Source organism: Tursiops truncatus, chromosome 7 (assembly GCF_011762595.2).
Source record: "Tursiops truncatus isolate mTurTru1 chromosome 7, mTurTru1.mat.Y, whole genome shotgun sequence".
Taxonomy (NCBI): domain Eukaryota; kingdom Metazoa; phylum Chordata; class Mammalia; order Artiodactyla; family Delphinidae; genus Tursiops; species Tursiops truncatus.
In genome coordinates this window covers 107,419,286-107,425,744 of record NC_047040.1, presented here as the reverse complement: position 1 = coordinate 107,425,744, position 6,459 = coordinate 107,419,286, and the positions used below count along the sequence as shown (strand labels likewise).

The 6,459-nt window shown below is 44.6% G+C and overlaps 1 long non-coding RNA gene across 1 annotated transcript; it reads right to left on the bottom strand.

Moving 5' to 3' along the window:
* Window positions 1-965: 965 nt before the first annotated feature.
* Window positions 966-5,935, bottom strand: LOC141279109 (uncharacterized). Its single transcript, XR_012332865.1, has 3 exons — window positions 5,815-5,935; window positions 5,364-5,605; window positions 966-1,123 (listed from the first exon to the last, which is right to left on the bottom strand). It is a non-coding gene; the product is annotated as an uncharacterized lncRNA (long non-coding RNA).
* Window positions 5,936-6,459: the final 524 nt, after the last annotated feature.

Here is a 6,459-nt window from a genome sequence, read left to right as displayed (position 1 = left end):
GACCAACAGGGGCTGCGAGGGGACAGTTTCAAGTTAAAAGGAATGATGCAAGGATGGCAGAGGGAGGAAGCCGGGCTCATAAACCCAGAAAGATGAGACAGGTTAGGGTTAGAATCCAGGAGGGCAATCAGGGACCAGGAAACCAGACTAGAAGCTAGAAACCAAAGAAAATGGATCAGAGGTGAAGGCAGACATGAAGAGTTGATTAGAAAGTTCACTGTCTAGGCTGGTGGTTCTCAATCCTGGCCACACATGACAATCACCTGGGAAGTGACCTGCCCTTCATCACCTCTCAGATTTTTTTCAGGTTTTTCCAGTAGGACTTTTATGTCCATACTCCAATGGAGACTTCCCTGCCAAGGGCAATAATGATGTTGATATTCAATTTCCTAAATTTAAAGAATACTTTTTTTTTCATTCAACTTATCTAACTTCCAACAGAATCCTATGCAGTCAATCCTCCTCCTCTAAACTTTTTCTTCTCTTGGCTTCCATGACACCATTCTTGACACCATATATATATATATATATATATATATATATATATATATGCACACACACACACACACATATATATATATACATATATACATATATATTTATATATATGTGTATATAGATATAGATATAGATATATGGCGGCTCATTTTTGAACTTCTCTTTTGAACTTCTCAGTGTTGGGATATTCCAGGAGTCCATCTCTTTCCCTCTCTCTTCCTCTCTTCTCTTGTCTTCCCCATCTAACCACCCCTCTCCTCTTCTCCCTTCTTTTCCCCTCTTCTTTTACTTCCCTTCTCTTTATTTTTCTCCTCTTTCTAAACATCTATACTCATATCCTGTGTGACCTATCAATGCCCATGACTTTAAATACCACCCATACACTTAGGAGATCTGAATCAGTCAGGATAGACTAGATTCTGTAGTATTAACAATTTCCAATTTCATCACTGTAACATACGTAAGGTCTGTTTCTTGCTTGTGCTACAGATCCAACTTATGTCAGCAGGAGTTTTTCCTCATTGTAGTCCTTCTGGTTGGAGTCATTATCTTGATAGAAGCTCCCATTCTCACGACAGCTGTGAAAGCGGTGAATTGCTCATTGTCTCCTCTGAAGTGTTCTGCTCTGAAAGTGCGATGGATACCATTACTGTTCCATTTTCCAGATAAGAAACTGAGTCATCAAGAGGCTAAAGTGAGAGGTGAATGCGGGCTGTGTATCCAGAGGTCTATTGTGATCACTCATTTATGAATGAGCACTAAGGCTCAGTGAGGTTGGGCACTTGCAGAGGGCCACATAGTTCTCAAGTGCTTATGAGGAACTCTAGTCTGCTGGGCATCAAAGCCCTCGTCTGCCATCTCATCATGCCACCTGTCAGTGGAAATCCATTCTCACTTGTGAAGGAATCATTGTCATCTCCTAAGAATGTCAAGTTTTACTCAAAGGAATAACTTACTAACAATAGCTAACATGCACTTGTGTCTTACAGGATTTAGCTTACTTGACAACAGCTGTATGTAAACAGCATTGTGGAGTAGTTGTGATTATTCCCATTTTAGAGTGAGGATTGAGAGCTGGAGGAGGGAGGCTTCCTCTAAGGCCACCTAACAAGAGGAGGTGGAGCAGGGGTCTGAGGCTGGATAGGTGACCCCTCACCTTATCACATGACCTCAGATAATTCTTCAAAACATGCTTTTCCACCAAGACATGGAAATGACCTCAATGTCCATTGACAGATGAATGGATAAAGAAGATATGGTATACGTATACAATGGAATACTACTCAGCCATAAAAAAGAACAAAATAATGCCCTTTGCAGCAACATGGGTACAGCTAGAGATTATCATACTAAGTGAAGTAAGTCAGACAGAGAAATACAAATACCATATGATATCACTTATATGTGGAATCTAAAAAGTGACACAAATATGAAGCAGAAACAGACTCATAGACATAGAGAACAGACTTGTGGTTGCCGAGAGGGAGGGAGTTGGTGGAGATATGGATTGGGAGTTTGGGGTTAGCATATGTAAACTATTATATATGGAATTGGTAAACAACAAGGTCCTACTGTAAACCACAGGGAACTATATTCAATATCCTATGATAAACCATAATGGAAAAGAATATTAAAAAATGAATGTATATATGTGTACAACTGAATCACTTTGCTGTACAGCAGAAATTAATGCAACACTGTAAATCAACTATTCTTCAATACAAAATTTAAAAAATAAATAAGATAAAACAAAAAAAAGTGTGCCTTTCCAACCAGGTACACATTAGCTGTTGAGATCCACCTCCTGCCTCAACATCAGTGGATACATTATAGTCAGTGTGTGAGATGGGCCAGTCCTGCAAGTTTGGCAGGCATAGATGTAGAGGCATGGTTCTGGGAGGGGGGTCTGGGCTAGAACCGTCAGTGGTCATTTTTCACAGCCAGGGACCCCTCCCCTTAGAGTAGCACATACTTCATAGGTTCAAGGACGGGGGATTTTGTATGCTGAGGGAACAGCTGACAACTTTCCTAATCTGGAGAAATTAGGCCTCCTGGGCTCCCTGTTGCCCGCGGGTTGGTTCACCTCCTGAGTGGCCTCATTCCCTGCAACCCCCCACCCAACATGTGTCCTCTGTGCTTTGTCACTCTGGGACTACCTGGCCCCTCCCCCTCCTTTCCCTAATTTCATCACCAGTCGTTGCCATGGCATCCTGGTTTTGCTCATCCTAAAGTGTAACCCTGTTTCCATCTTTTTGACACAGCCATTGTCCCATTTTCTTCCCTCTACGTGGCTTTGCATTCGAATCTGCACAGCACAAGAAAAGAGGACATGTTTTGGGGTCAGACAGATTTGGGTTGGAACCTTGATTCTGTCACCTAGCAGGTGAATGACCTTGTATGTGTCACTTCAATTCTCCAGCCCCAGTCTCTGCATCCATACAATCGGGTAGTCACATCTACCCTGCAGAAGGCAAGACTATGTATAAAGGCAACACAGAGTCTCTGGTGCAAGTGGCTGGTTCACAAATGTAGGAATGGCAGTCTTTTTGTCCGCTGTTTATTGAGAAATTACTATGTGGCAAAAACACACTCGCATATGCACATAAAGGGATACGTACATACATATGAAATGTATTTAGTAAGGTTGCATATTCACACATGCCACTGCCCAGATGGATGATACATAATATGTCCCTTCTTTATCCTAGCTAAGTTTCCTTCTTGAGGTCCAAACCTGGCCAGCTAGTAAGAAAACAAACTTGCCAATTAAAAAATTACCCAAACTTCTTTTTGGTTTCATGTCCTTTTGGTTTAAATGTATTGCTTTAGGTCAATGCTAAGACCCTCAGTATCCATTCTTCTCTTTCTCTGTCTCAAGACAGGGGTCTGTGTGTAGGAAGAGCTTACTGTGAGCTCGTGGTGGTGGGAGGGAGCATGCATTTTCTTGGAGCTCTTGCTATGTTCTCTTTGTGCTAACCATTCCTTCCCCTCTAGGTCACTGATCCTACGGTGGGTATTTGCCATTGCTTGGTTGGTGACTTCAGGTAGACCTCAGTGCTCTCAGAGCCACCTATACACCTGAGACCCGGCCTTGTCTCTCCTCGGGAACCCTTCACCCAGATAAGCTGCCTCGTGACCCACCTTCCACACGCCTGCTCTGGATGGTAACAGAATTACCACCCCATGTGGTAAAGGGGAAAGGGAATAGAAAGTAGAAAGCTTTCTGGAGAACCCTTGTTTCAGGGTGGGATGAGTTAAAAGAGTTTGAGGCCCTTATATATTTTTAAAAAGTTTATTGAGAGAAGCCAGCACAACTCCCTTCAACTAAAGAGATTCTAAAAATAATAAAGGCCTTTTTATCCAATAGGGTCATGTAAATTTTTTATTCCATTTGGAATAAAGCAAGCATGTGAATTCCAAGCCCTTTTTAATCTGTCACTCGTGTATAATATGTCAAAGGGCTGGCGCCAAAAATGCGGATTACATATGAGTGAGTTGGAAGACTTTTCCTGACATAAGTATGCCTTAAATTACATACTGTTCACTTGGTTTTTAAAATGTGGAGTTCTATTTTTTTGTGGTTGTCAAATATGTCTTGGAAAGCTGTAAAATTTCTCAGTAAGGATCAGAAGTTTTCTGCTGAACAAAGTCGACGCTACTCTTTTGGTGCTCCGTGTACTGCTATTTGGAGATCAGTGAGGTTTATTTATGTTTCATTAATCATTATTGCTTGAGGTTGAATAATAATCATCACAGAGATAATAAATATCCCGTGCCAGTCTGATTTCTTAAGAGTTGCCAAGAGGGGGATGGACATCGCAAACTGAAACCTGACGTCTGGGGACACTGTGCCTGGGGTGGAGGAGGTGGAATCTACACGCTGTGATTTCAGAGGCTCGTGGAGATGAGGTACGCTCACACTACAGGGATAATTGAGGTCTGAATTGTCTTTTCATGGGACACACTGAGCAGGAAGTAAGGGAAAGTAAACTCCCTCACACAGGGTTAGCACAGAGCAGCACTTATGTTGTATCTACTAAGAATAAGGCGATGGACCACAGGTTCTGATTCCTGTGTCCTTTTATCCCCACAGGGATGCTGTGAGGCTGCGGTGCCACTGTGGGTCCCGGACGACTGAGACTCTGACAGGTGAGCTCAGGGACCCCGGGTCAGGCAGAGAGTGAGTGGCTGAGCTGCCCTGGGCACCCAGGTCTCTCTCAGTCCCTTCAGGCAGGGCTCACAGCACCACTCAGGAAAGCCTTACTGTTACCTTTTTACAGTGAGGTTTCCAGAAGTGTAAAAAGCTGTCCAATGTCTCCACGTGTATTTCTTTTTTTGGCATTTCCCCAACTCAGTAAGTGACAGGGCTTGGATTTCACCTAGTTCTGCAAAGTAAAGCAAAATTAATCTTCAGGCAAAATCTGTCCCGGAACGTCAATATGTAAAGCAGGGATAAAAACAACATCAGTATATACTCATTTTGTAAATCTGTATTATAACATTTACTAGTAAAATTAATCAATGAGAACAATTAGGGTATCTTGACAATCACAAACATTTAAAAACTGTTTAAAATGTAACTAATAGTTTTACATCAACTTCAGCATCCAATTTATTTCTTAGTTTCATGGTATTTGAAAATCTCAAATTAAAAATATGACCAGTTGAAAATGCTAAATTCTTTCTACAAGGTCCAGGTCCTCTAGCTGACTCAGGGGAAGGTTGACAGGGGGCTCCAGGTCACAGCCAGGTGTGCTGAGCTGCACATAAGCCCTGGACAGGACCCTGAGAGGTGTCTGGGCAGGAAGCCTTCCCGGTTCACCTCTGGGCCCTGGTTTTGGAGTCCCCTCCTTGGCCACACTCACCTGGAGCCTGCGCTGGCCCTCGTTGGCAGTGTGGTACACCGGCCCCCCACGCAGAGAGACAGATGGGTGTCCCCATCGACCAGCTCCTCTCTAATCTCTGGGGTGGGGCTCTGCAATGACCGTGACCGGCAGCTGGCCGAGCCTGGAGGTATCAGAGCCCTGCTTGGCCATTATTGTTTCTTCTGCCACGTGACCTTCTGCTCCTAGATCGGGCTCAGACCTGTGTCTGCTCAGATATACACCTGGGAAGAAAGAGATACGCCTGGAGGGCTTGGGACAAACCCCGGGCAAAAGGGTACCGCCTCAGCTCTCCACATCCCACCCAGCCAGCTTTGGGGTATGGACATGACTGACTCACCAGGCTCTGACCCCACATCAACCTGCTCTTGCTTAAAGCAGACCCACCCCACATGACCCCTTCCACACAAACAGAGAGGGGACATAGGGCTACCTGCGTGGGATCAGAGTGGTGGCCTGTCCTGTCCTGGGCTTCCTTGTATCACCTTTGGGTTCCTCCAGGCAAATGGCCAAAGGCGTCTGGGATGAGAACTGACCCAACATCTGCAGCATCAGAAAAGGCTGTCACCGCGGGCTTTCCTGAGGCCACAGGATATCAAGACATCAGGACACAGAAGAATATGTCCATTCAAGCGTCTCCACCCCAGTGAGCTGGGTAGGGGACTTCTCTAGAATGTGCTGCATGAATGGTTACCTGGGTTCCAAGTTCTGTTGGGCTCTATTGCCAGGCAAGTGAGGTCACTTCCTGGGGTCCCTTTACCCGGCTTCCTCCTCACACAAAGCTCCCCAAGGGCCCCTATGGGCTGCTGACTGCTCAACCCTCACCCCATGCTGTGTCCATGCACAGTGACACAAGTGGGGAGTCCTGGGTTCATCTTCCCAACACACAAGAAAAGAATAGGCATGGGCCCATGCCCATCTTATCCTTCTCCACCCGAACAGCCCCATCATGTCAGAAAAATATGTCCCTCCTCCTGTCAGAAGACAAACACCAGGTAAAAGACTTAGATGTAAAGCAGACCAGAATATTGTTTTGAGCTACAGACACTTAAAAAAAAATGGCAGAAATGAAGCAAAC